General features: G+C 43.1%; 1 protein-coding gene across 11 annotated transcripts in view; it reads right to left on the reverse strand.

The window, feature by feature from the left end:
* Positions 1-13,484, reverse strand: part of AFF2 (AF4/FMR2 family member 2) — a 541,148-nt gene that overhangs the window by 374,462 nt on the left and 153,202 nt on the right. For 2 of the 11 annotated variants that reach the window (XM_043458367.1, XM_043458369.1), the window contains exons 1-2: positions 7,154-7,158; positions 4,151-4,154 (exon numbers count right to left, since the gene is read on the reverse strand). The exons of the other annotated variants lie outside the window; for them this stretch is intronic. The gene's annotated coding sequence lies outside the window, so the exon portion shown is untranslated. Of the gene's footprint in view, positions 1-4,150; positions 4,155-7,153; positions 7,159-13,484 lie in introns of those variants that run through there. 11 annotated transcript variants of the gene reach the window in all.

The raw sequence follows: 13,484 nt of genomic DNA on the forward strand, positions 1-13,484 counted from the left end.
CATGTTAATGACATCTGTGATAATAATTTGGTTAACGATGCTCATTCTAGGTATGCTTGCTATTGTTATTAAAATCCTTCTGTCGCTTTGCATTGGCTCTCTGAGGAGCAGTGAATGAAAACGGACAATACCTTGCAATTTAAGATTTTAGTATCTCACACTGAAACCGAAAGGACTTCTTTTTTTTTTTTCCCCATTTATTTTTATTAGTTGGAGGCTAATTACTTTACAATATTGTAGTGGTTTTTGCCATACATTGACATGAAGCAGCCATGGATTTACATGTGTTCCCCATCCTGAACCCCACTCCCACCTCCCTCCCAAAAGGACTTCTTATTGTTGATCAAATAACAGCTCCTATTTCTATCATTCTGATCATCATTATCTTTATTATTACTTAAGGTGCCATGATAGCGGTGAGTGGCAGATTTTTCTTCCCCTCTACTGTCCTCATGAAATAAAGAGAAAATTTTCTACAGCAAATACTGCCACTGTAGGTTTAATAGCCAACATGGCTGCCAATTAATATAAGAAAGCAAGCTTTGGTTTTTCGTTTTTCTACCAAATCTTGTGACAAATGCTTGAGTCAATACGAGAGGCAGGTCTGTCCTCGGCGTCTCATCCAGGGGATTCACCCATCGGTATATAATCCATGCTTGAGTCTCAGCACAGTGCATGTGCACATCCCCATCTGTACACAGTAAGCAGGTTCCACGTGGCATTGGTATAGATGTGCCCTGCTCTGGAGGTGAGGACCCTCTGCTCACCTGAGGTTACCAGCTCAACCCAATTTAAAAGCATGCGTGTGCTGATGGCTTGTTTCATATCTAGAGCTGGGCCTTCACCCAAGTGTCCACACCTTGACAGAATACCTGCATAGGACAGACTGGCACTGGGTGCTAAGGTGGAGGAGGAGAAAGTGGGGGCTGGTTGAGCAAGGCTTAATCTTCTCAGTAGTGGTGTAATTTTTTTTGTAGGTGAGTGGTTTCATATATCATTGATCTCCCTACAAAAAACTAAATGCATGCATCTGGTGTATACCAGGATTTAAAAATTTGGCTTCTCTCTTGAAAAGCAACAGACCTTCACATTTGCATGGTACTTGTCACTTCACAAAGCACTGCCACAAGTCTGATCTGATATGAGACTTACAGCAAACTTGGCAAATAGGCCAGCTGGGCACTCTGACCTTCCATTTCACAGATGAAGACACTGAGATCCAGTGTCTTCCAGAAGGGCTGACTGCCCAGTGTTCACACTGTCACTCAGCTAGTGAAGGGCAGGAACAGAAAGGAAGACAAGCTGTCTGTATTCAGGAGCAGTTTGTTTTTTTCCTACTATAAGACTTTGTGCTCTAACTGTAAAATGCTTGCTAACTCTATTCTTCCGGAACATGAGAAAAGTTGCTAAGTGTTAGAGCAAAGGGTCATTATTTTAAGGGTTTGAGAAAATAGCTTTTGATGGATCATCATTATTAATGCACTAATAATACATAAATGTGCCTTTGTAGAAAAACAATGAAATGGAGAGACGCATACCAGATGGACGCAAGGAGGAGAGCCTCTAGTGGAAAGACCTCAGAGAGTGATTCTGCCACTTAAAGTTTGAATGACCTTGAGCAAGTCACTGGGCTGCTCACAGAGCTCCAAGAGCCACTGATCCAGAAGAACACACAGTATGGGAGGAGGAGATGAACTATAATGGCAAATCGAAAACTGCATGAACCCGGTAGCCCATAGCCAAGCTGAGCATGGGCAACATGCCTAGTCTGAACTGAGATGTGTTATAAGTATAAAATACACACTGAATTTCAGGCTTGGTATGAAAATAGTATTAAGTTCAGAATTAATAATTTTAAACAGATTCCATGTTGAAATGATATCTGGCATACATTGAGTTCAATCAAGTGTTATGAAAAGCAATTTCACCTGTTTCTTCTCAAGTTTTAAAAATGTGGCTACTAGAAAATTGAAACTAAACGAATGTGAATTATGTTTATGGCTCCCATCATATTTCTGCTGGGCAGTACTGGCCTAAAAAGAGAGATTTTCTAGGTCTACTGAATAACCCACTCCACATAAACCACGTTGGTTTCAGTGCTCTGTCTCCAGACAACGGAAGACCCTGTGCCTTTGGGTTCATTGCAACAATCTAACCTATGTGATCCTGTTCTGTTATCCCCCTTCTCTATTTTCATTTGTTCCCTCCATCTGATTTTCATTTAGACCTTGGGCACATATGCCAGTGTTTATTTTCATGACTGCTGTATTGTCTAATTGGTGCATTGTTGATCAATAATATGTGAGGTGTTGAGCTCTGTTTGTGTAATATGTTTAATATGCTTCTACCCAATGCGCCATATGGAGGCACTGCACTGTATATTATGAGTGTATTAATGCTAAGACTCAATTGAGTATCACTGGTGCATAGTAAACGAGTGAAACAAAATTATGCTAAGTAGTTACTGAACATCGTGGTCCCTAATATTTGTAATGAGCATTGCAAACACTGTGCTAGCAAGTGGGTCTCAGCACCCACCCTTTTCTGAAACTTCCAGTGAGCCTAAGCACTATTTCAGGCTTAATGTAAATGTCATTTTACAAGATGAAGGTATTTTTCGGGTAGAGAAACTAGAGAGAATAAATAATAGAGTGGAACTTAATCTACCAATAAGTGTGTCTTTAAGTTGAAACTTGGTGCGATTGTAAAGCCTTTTATGCTTCTTTTCTTCCCCAGGTGCTTGGAGGAGCAGGGGGGAATTTTGATTAGCAGAAGCCACCAGCAGTTTCTTTCTACCTGTTTCACATCTATTTCACACATTACTTTCAAGACTCCTCAGTTTACTGATATTTTCTTGGGAAACTGCCAACCAATCTGTAGCAAAATTAAACTGTGCCTTTTAATATAAAACAGTCATTGATTAGCACATACTGTTCAAGCCAGATGAATCAGCAGCCTGCAAGGATGAAGCGTTTTATCACAGTAACACACCATTCGAACGCTCTGAGAGATGCATTCATTTGCTGCTGGGCACCGTGACAGGGGATAGTGCAGGCCCACATACAGTGTGCTCGAAAACAAGAATGTCGTCAGATGAACAATCTACGATGATTAGTTGAGTTTCATTTGTTAATTACAGATTCAACAAGAACTGAATGGTGAAGCTTTTCCAGTATCAGCTACCCATTGATCCACAGCCCCTTACATGTTCAAGTAGCACTGGAAAGCTAATATAATTTATTGTTACTTAGAGCACTGATTGGCTAGAGGAATTATACTCCAATAAATGATGGCGCTGCCATTGAATCCGCCTATAATTGCTTCCATTCATCGTAATGCAAGGAGATGATCAACTTCAAGCTTCAGCTGTTTCGAGTTCCACAATGTGTCCGTAAGCTAATGGATATTGAATATGATGCTGATCTATATTCTGTGTTGCTCTAGATGGACCTTTAGAGAGTTATATATATGCCACTTGTATATATTGCACGTCTGTAGATTTCACACAGGTCTATAATTGATGACCACCTGGTGGACTTGCCTCCAAGGAAACAGGTGGGATTACTCTGCCAAGATGGGGCCAGGGTACAGATTTCTCAGGTACATTTGGTTCTTTACTGCTCTGTCCCCCATCCAGCGGACAAATGGAATCCCCAGGCTGTTCATTTCCTTCTAGAGTGGCTCTACCTGGGGCACAGTGACACAGAAAAATTGTGCCCAGATGTTTGTGACTCATCTTCCATGTTGTCTCCTTGAGCAACCCGCACCTAACACTGTACCTTCCATCCAGGCTGGGTATGGAGTTGCTCGTCTCAACTCCTAGCACTCTGAAGCTCCTCTCCCACCTCAGGAAACTGTCCACTGCCAAACAGAAGGTGAGTTCCTTGAGACAGGCACTGTGTCCATTTCCTATGGGAGCAGTAACAGTTCAACACAAACATGATGGCTTCTAACAATACAGATGTATCTTCTTATAGTTCTGCAGCTCTGATGTCTGAAATGGATCTCCCTAAGCCAAAAGTTGGAGAAGGAAATGGCAACCCACTCCAGTACTCTTGCCTGGAAAATTCCATGGACTGAGAAGCCTGGTAGGCTACAGTCCATGGGGTCGAAAAGAGTATGACACGACTGAGCAACTTCACTAACTAACTTCACTAAGCTAAAAATAAAGGTATCAGCAGGGCTTGTTCCTTCTAAAGGTCCTGAGGAAAAGTCTGTTTTCTTGTTTTTTTCTAACTTCTAAGGGTTGCCTTCAATCCTTGGCTCATGGCCCCTTCTGGCATCTTCAAGAGCAGTAGCAAAGCATCTTCAAATCTCTCTCTCACCTCTGCTTCCAGCATCACATCTCTTCTGACTCTGACCCTCCCTCCTGCCATCCTCTTATGCAGACTCTTGTGATTATAAGAACATCCAGGAACATCTCCCCAGCTCAAGACCCTTTACTTAATCACACCTGCAAAGTCCCTCTTTTAAGTAACATATTCCCAGGTTTGGGGATTTTGGGGCTTCAGTGCTTTCCTGGTGGCTCAGAAAGTAAAGAATCTGCCTGTAATGCAGGAGATCTAGGTTCTATCCCTGGGTCGGGAAGATCCACTGGGAGGAGGAAAGGCAACCCATTCCAGTATCCTTGCCTGGGAAATCCTACGGACAGAGGAGCTTGGTGGGTTACAGTCCTTGGGGTTGTGAAGTCAGACACCACTGAGTGATTAACACTTTCACAGGTTTGGAGGTTTAGGACATGGACCTTTGAAGGGGGATATTCTTCTGCCTTCCACAGGTACAACACTTGAATCACTCTTATCCTCCTGTTGCCTAAGACTATTACATGACAAATAGTAGGGCTGAGATATTCTTAGCAGAGTTGAATGAACGCATAAGAATGATTCATTAAAGCTTTCTAATGTCTCTTCTGAAAAGTATCTCACATGTGAAGAGCACCCAGTGGGTGAGGCCCCTGTTCATCCACAGTTGCTATTTCAGCTCTCCAAGGTGCAACTTTGCTCACCAGTAAGTGTCTCTGGGAACTGCTGTGACCCCTGAATAAGAGAATATATGTGACTATGCCTGTGAAGGTAAATGGCTTTCTCCATGGTATTCAGCATCATCCTTGCATCACTAAGAGAAGAGACACTAGATCTTGGAGAGAGGGACATAAGAGGGAAAGGTCCCGCTTGTATAGAGATGTAAGGTGTTATTACTCAGTAAAACTAAATAGAAATAACCATCTGAAAGTGACCTGAAACTATGTTTCCTAGTCATATGCAAGCAGCTTCAAAGACTGACACAAGACATTGAAATTACTTCAAATAACTAGATGCTCAATTGCTCAAGATAAGTGGGGCCACACTTGCCCTCTTACGTGGTAGCTGAGTACAACAATCCAAGATGGGTTCATCATGTTTACATATTCCAGCAGGATGAAATCTGTGGTTACACATTTATAAAACCCTACACATTAACCCATCAATTTTATTGATTAATAAGAGGGTTCTGTGACATTATAACAACAGACATGACAATACATCTTCCCACAGGAGTGAAATTATCCTGAAAGGCACCACACACCTGCAAAACACTTTATTGTGGTTCAACCAGGAACGTGAAAACAGGAGAAAATTGAGCATGAAAACAACCTTCAATCAAAGGGTCTTTAGAGGGGATGAAGATCAAAGCCGTCATTTTCTATTACAGGGAAAATCAAGTACAAAGAGGGCAAGCGGGTTGCCCAATGCCATCCACCTGGTCAGAGCCTGGACTTGGACGGGAGCCCTGGCCTCTTGACTCTTCATTGAGAGCTCTCCTCACTGTACCACGCTTTGGGCTTCCTGACCCTTATCCTGTGCTCTCAGCTCACTGCTTTGGCAGAGAAACGGGAGGTGGAAGAGGAAGTGAAAGGAGCATGCCCTTTCTCCTGTGGTTTCTAAAGAGGAGGCCAGCCATATCAAATGGGTTTGGGAAGTTTCCTGTAAAATGTTCATGAATCACTAAACAGGACTCGGTGTCTGCAAGCAACCCACTGCATGTGAAAAGGCTGACATATTCCAGACTGTGTGGGATTCCTTCTGGAGAGGAGGAACTTGGAAGCTGCCCAGGAAAGCCCATGGTTTGGCACGAGGCAGAGAGAGTTAGTAAATAAGAGAGGTGTGGACTTTCTGGCCAAGCAGGGCCCTGAATGTCGCCTTGGTGACTGGTGTCTCCATGCCATATAGTATGCACAGCCTGAGGCCACTGACCTGGCTCAATGTCAGGATTGGTACACTCTAGTAAAGAATCTGCCTTCAATGCAGGGAACCCAGGTTCGATCCCTGTGTTGGGAAGATTCCCTGGAGAATGGCACACCACTCCAGTATTCTTGCCTGGGAAATCCCATGGACAGAGAAGCCTGGTGAACTATAGTCCATGGGGTCACAAAGAGTCAGACACAACTGAGCGACTAACACACTAACATGATGGAAGATCAGCTGCATCACTCTGATATCCAGCCTGAGTGTGTGTGTGCATAGACACCCACATCTGAGGGACAAGGCCGATTTATAGGAGAGCCTCTCTGAAGGGACAAGTCCACAGAAGTCAGTTCCCCAAATCCTCTTCTAACAATGGCAAATTCATACTCAGGGTGCTCATGACCTCATAGGTTGGCCAGAGATCCATGTGCACGTGCCTGTGGCTGGGTGAGAACCCTGCCCCTCCTGGCCCTGTACCCAAAGGTTGGAGACCACACCCCCTAGCACTTGCTGGGACTTTTTACAGCACCCCTGAAAGTGAAACTGAAAATTGCTCAGTCATGCCCAACTCTTTGCAACCCCATGGACTATACAGTCCATGGATTTCTCCAGGCCAGAATACTGGAATGGGTAGCCTATCCCTTCTCCAGGGGATCTTCCCAACCCAGGAATCAAACCCAGGTCTCCTGAATTGCAGGCAGATTCTTAACCAACTGAGCTATCAGGGAAACCCACAGCACCCCTGGAACCCCGATTTTGAGGGTTTTGAGAGAAACAGATATATCATCCACTTGCACTACACCCTCCAACTGACTCTGAAAATGCCCTTTACAACATCCTCCCTAAGGAATCTAGGAGTGTTTGACCCTGCCATTTATTTTTACATTTGCAAACTGATAGACCCCAGGAAAGTGTACATGGGCTTCTACCTTGATTGAAGTCTGGAGACCTGGGTTCTCATCTGAGATATATCACTCACTAGCTTGGTGACCTCAATCTAATTATTTAATCCCTTTGGACCTCAGTGTCCTCACACGGAAAACACAGCATTTGTACTGGATATTTCCAGGGCCCTTCTCTAATTGCACTCACCTTCTGGTAACTTCCCCTACCTCCTCTGATTGTAAGCTCATCTCTTTTGCACCAGGCCTGAGCCAGCCTAGCTCCTGGCATGCTCACCAAAGGCCTCATAGACTCCACTACCACCCAAACTAGTGGATGGTGTTGTGTATGCACCTAAGTATCTCAATGAGACTGAAACCAGACATACAGATGACCAACAGGGACACGAAAAGTTGCTCAACACTGCTAATTACTAGAGAAAATGGAAATCAAAACTATGAGGTACCACCTCACACAGGTGAGAATGGCCAGCATCAAAAAGTCTACAAATAAATGTCAGAGAAGATGTGGAGAAAAAGGATCCCTCCTACACTATTGGTGGGAATGTAAATTGACACAGCCTCTATGGAAAACAGTATGGAGGTTCCTGAAGAAACTAGAGCTGAAAGGTTGTTGCTGAACCATGAAAGATACTGGCATTCTTGGCCTCCCTAGGAGAAGAATTCAATCCTGGGCCAGAGATGAGGTTTGATCACTTGGAGCTTTTGTGTAATAAAGTTTTATTAAAGTATAAAAGAGATAGAGAAAGCTTCTGACATAGACATCAGAAGGGGGCAGACAGAATACTCCTCTGCTAGTCCTTAGCTGGATGTTATAGCTACTAGCAGTCTGCTAATTAAAGAAAGGAAATGTCTCAAAACTCAGAGAATGGCACCAGGCATCTCACCCACAAGATGCATTCTGAGATAATCTTGGCACCAAGTGAGTCATCCCAGGCCATAAAACAATTGACATGAATCTTGAAGAAAGGCAGATTCCGATACAAACATATAGTTTCTTTAACATAGATTAGGAGAACAATGTATGAGTATAACATACTGGTTTGTCAAGTCTGTTCTGAGCCTTTAGGCAGAACCTACTTGAAGACAGAGTCTGGGGTAAATGCATAGTACATTAACATAGCTTAAGACAAACATTTCCATAAGAAAAATGCATTGGTTAGCTCAAGGTTTGAGAAAAGTTAGGCTAAGGTGGAGCCAGGTGTCATTATGGCAACATAAAATTTTAAGAGAAACCTCTTTTTAAATTTGTATAAAGAAGGGGAAAAATGTAACACTAGTTTGTTTCTTCCTGCCACTTAAGAGAGAGATAAAAAATGTCTGACATATAAGTACCGCCGCTAACCGATTGCGCCACTGGAGCCCCTCCCCCCAAAAAAATGTCTGACAGTTGGAGCCTACTTCCTCCATTTGGAGACCCCTGGCCTTCCTGCCTGTTACCCTCTCAGAGCTACCATATGATCCTACAATCCCACTCCTGGGCATATATCTGGAGAAAATCATGGTTCAAAAGGATATATGCATCCCTGTGTCATCACAGTACTGTTTACAATAGCCAAAACATGAAGCAACCTAAATGTCCATTGACAGATGAATGGATAAAGAATGTAGTACATATATACAATGGAATACTACTCAGCCATAAAAAAGATGAAATAATGCCATTTGCAGCAACATGGATGGACCTAGAGATTACTATACTAAGTGAAGTAAGTCAGGCAGAGAAAGACAAATATCATATAACAATCACTTATATGTGGAATCTAAAAAAATCATACAAATGAACTTATTTACAAAACAGAAACAGACCCAAAGATAAAGAAAACAAACTTATGATTACCAATGGGGAAAAGGGTAGGGGAAGGGATAAATTAGGAGTATGGGATTAACAGATATATACTACTATATATATAACCAAAAAGGACCTACTGTATAGCACAGGGAACTATACTCAATATCTTATAATAACCTATAAGGGAGAAGTATCTGAATAAGAGTACATATATATGTGTGTATATATATATATATACATACATGTGTATATATATGTGTGTGTGTGTGTGTGTGTGTATATGTTTGTGTGTGTGTGTATTTGCAGGGGGATAAAGAATACACCTGCAATGCAGGAGGGTCAGGACATGCAGGATCGATCCCAGAGTCTAGAGGATCCCTTGGAAGAGGGTATGGCAACCCACTCCAGTATTCTTGCTTGGTGAATCCCATGGACAGAGGAGCCTGATGGGCTACAGTCCATGGGGTTGCAAAGAATCAGACATGACTGAAGTGACTGAGCACAAACACATGCTTTACGTATACATGATCACTTTGTTGTATACCTGAAAGTAACACAATATTGTAAATCAACTATACCCCAACCTAAAAAAAAAAGGAAAAAAAAATAGAAATCAACCAGAATACAAAGCACACATGACCACAAAACCCAACACACAAGTATGAGCTAGAACTGTGTGCTTAGCAGTGTTTATTTTATATATCACAGTCCATTGCTCAAGCTGCCCCAGTCTCAGTATTAGATAACCCCCCATCCTCTGGGTGTAATGACTACCATACTGTAATTCCAAGTCAAAGTGTATCCTATTTTGAATTCTACACTCCCAATCTGTTTCCTAGTATAAATATTATACTATGTAATGTGTAAATATTAAAATTTAACTTTAACAAGTTGAGTCACAGTCATTGGAATTCGGCCAAGACTCTAACACTTTTTCATTATTTCCAAAGAAAGACCAATTTAAGAAATGCAAGCCAGTTCCAATTCACTTCAAAATTTGGCTTAACGTCAAAGACATTTTAATGACATTCTGCTTAAGCATTAAACATGAAGGTATTTATATGATTATTAAGTTAGCATTTAAGTTAGATAGAAATTAGTTTGGGGTCTGTCACTACTGGGCTCCTAGTGCACGGAAACCCAAAATGATAGCCTCGTTTCAACACAATCAACGGCTCACAGAGGCAGGCTTTTAAACAGACATTAAAGACACAACATTGTTATCTATCTATGCCTTATCTGCTCCTTTCCTGTTGCAGGGATATGGCGCTGCCACGGCAAGCTGGTGACCTTGCACGTAAGCAACGCTGTGACCCACAGCTGATGTGACTGTTAGCAGAACCCTTGGAATCCTCTGAAAATATGAGAGGGCTTGAGGCCTATGAGGAGCTGCCCTGATGCCTGTCCCGCTCACCTCCTGTCTCCTCCAGAAGACTGTCAGGAGGCAGTTTTTCATCAGTTCTTGGGTTCTGGCCAATCCACTCCCCAGGCCCCTTTGAATGGCTCTGTGGAGTGAAAAATCCCCTAGCTGTATCGAAAAGGAACTCTTCAACCAAGGGGTATCCCATGGTTCGCTCTGTTCCCCTTTAAGTGTGTGGGGTGCAGAGGTCGAGTCCTGGCCTCTTTGGCTTATCCTTCATCCCACTGTCTATGGAAGGACGGAAGCAGCTCAATCTGAAGGGGTCTTGTTGTACTTTTTTCCAACCAGGTCAATCAGCCTTTGTCTTGTCCTTGTCTTGTGTTCTTTTGTGTGTGTGTGTGTGTGTGTGTGTGTGTGTGTGTGTGCACGCGCGTGCGCGCACTTGACAGTCACATGTGTTATTCCTCTATGAAAACTTCCTTAAAGCAACCTTATGCAAAAGTAGGAATCTGTTTTCTCCTTTCTTCATGGGTAAAAACAGAAACAGTCTATTGATATAATCTCACTACACATTCTTAGCTGGAGAAGGGTTTCTTCATTCAGCATTGAGCTTCTAGGGTGGTCAGTCTTCAAGCTAATCAAATTCTCTAGAAGCCTGAACCCTAATAAAAGGGGAAACCCAAACCCAGCATTGTGAGAAAGAGGGGTCAGTTGGAAAAGGTGGCAGGATCCTTGTCCTGAGGTGGAAAGTGAGAAGGAAGCCAGAGAGCCACAGCTACTTGGCAGCAGTGCAAGGTACTGTGTCTGGTAGAGAGGAAGAAAGATTAAGAAACTCATGCTCGATGACCAAACAGCTCTGATCTCCTGAGAGCAAGAGAAGATGAGTTCATCTGCTCAGGGCTGCAGGAAGAGAGGGGGACCTCAGTTCACGGGGAGAGGGGAGCTCTGGAAGGACAGTTATGAAGACAACCTCAGGCTGAACCAGAGACTTGCCCAGTAGCAGGGAGGAAGGGCCCAGGAATGTTAGTGAGGATGAATCTATCCAGACTTTGCCAGAAGGTTTTCCTTTCTTTCTGCCAAGAAACTTGAGTGAAAAGAAACAAGAGGGCAGTCTGGCTAGGGACAGGAAGGTTCCAGAAGGGGCAGGAGAAGTCACTGTCTGCAAGGCTCCTCAGGAATGGGGTCCCGCAAGCAAAGGGAGGTGCCCAGGGAAACTTTGTAACCTTGACCTAGAGCAGATTGGGGAGGGGGATGGAGTGGTGGGGGGCAGCTGTCCCCCATCTTGGCAACATCCATCATTAGAGCCAGCACCCAGGTGGCCTCCAGTGTTTCCACCTGCAAGAATGAGGGAGGGCCATCTCTGAGGACAACAAAGAGAAATATTTCTCCAAAGGCCCTCTAATTACACAGGAAGCACAAATGCTGTTTATGTCCCCAACCACTGGTCCCCACACTTATCCAGAAAATCAAAACCAAAGCGAGCCCTCCACTCCCCCGTGCATTTAGAAGCCCAGTGAGGAACAAAAACCCTCACTGCGGGTGTTTTGTAGGCAATCTGCCCCCTCATCAGAAAGCTGTCCAGGCTCACATGAAGGCCCCTCAGGAAGTTAGTCGAATCTGTTGCCCTGACTCCCCACAGGGAGCACTTCCAGGGAGCACTAGCACATTCTCAGGGTGTGCTCAGCTCCAAAGATGCAGATGTGGCTCACAACACTGGTCTGTAGATGCTGGTTGAAATAGCTGGAGATGCTTTGCCTTAAAAAAGACAAGACGTGGGGGGCTCTGCATTTCCATCTCTGAAGGGCAGGGGAGAGGGGACAGAGGTGACACTGGAGCTCCAGCACAGGTGGCAGGACTGCTAGGTTGGGAGGGTCTGAATCCAATATGAAGGCAAGAACCTAAGAGTCTTGGGAAGGCTCCTGGCTTCTGCAATTCTCCTTTTCAGATTCTCTGAGGACAGTGTGAGCCATACTCCCTGGTCAGTGTGAGATGGAACCCAGATTAATTAAAAAGCCACTTTCTCACAATTCTTGGAGGTGCCTGGCCCAACTCTGCTCTGCAGAGAAATTGGTAAGGGACCACCATTCTGGCAACTGAGCTGAAGCCTCAGCACTAGCTATGCTTCACTCAGTGAACTATGTATCAGTGTGCCTTTGCTCTTAAGAAAATACATAATGGGATTTTAATTAAATTACACATTTACATATTACCAGCTGGAAATTAACTTAATAAACAATTTACTTCAATTGACTTATAGGAACAGATTAATGGTGCAATTCATCAAATATTTGACTTTTTAAAGTTTTGATTCATTAAAATAACAATTTGCCACTTGAAAGCCTATAAAGCTTTATCTCAAACTCTGAGGCATATCTGTGGCTGCCTCTATTCACAATATAAGGAGCACATAATATTTACAGTTGAAAGTACTCTCAGAGGTCAATTGGTCCTATCCCCTCATTTACAGATAAGAATAAACTGAGACCCAAAAAGGTCATCACCTCTTAACCCTGTAATTCCCCTCTCCCACCACACACAAACTTTCACCATGCTCTTGTAAATCACATGAGGACAATTGATATTTTTATGAAGTTTCTATAGATCTTGGAAAATGTTTTAAAACAGGATATATTTTGTGAAATGCATATTTTATTTCAATATGTCTAATAGAATTAGCAAAGCTAGTGGAGGTGATGGAATTCCAGTTGAGTCATTTCAAATCCTAAAAGATGATGCTGTGAAAGTGCTGCACTCAATATGCCAGCAAATTTGGAAAACTCAGCAGTGGCCACAGGACTGGAAAAGGTCAGTTTTCATTCCAATCCCAAAGAATGCTCAAACTACCGCACAATTGCACTCATCTCACACTAGTAAAGTAATACTCAAAATTCTCCAAGCCAGGCTTCAGCAATACATGAACCATGAACTTTGAGCTGTTCAAGCTGATTTTAGAAAAGGCAGAGGAACCAGAGATCAAATTGCCAACATCCGATGGATCATCAAAAAAGCAAGAGAGTTCCAGAAAAACATCTATTTCTACTTTATTCACTATGCCAAAGCCTTTGACTGTGTGGATCACAAGAAACTGTGGAAAATTCTGAATGAGATAGGAATAACAAACCACCTGACCTACCTCTTGAGAAACCTGTTTGCAGGTCAGGAAGCAACAGTTAGAACTGGACATGGAACAACAGACTGGTTCCAAA

Source organism: Cervus canadensis, chromosome X (genome assembly GCF_019320065.1).
Source record: "Cervus canadensis isolate Bull #8, Minnesota chromosome X, ASM1932006v1, whole genome shotgun sequence".
Lineage (NCBI taxonomy): Eukaryota > Metazoa > Chordata > Mammalia > Artiodactyla > Cervidae > Cervus > Cervus canadensis.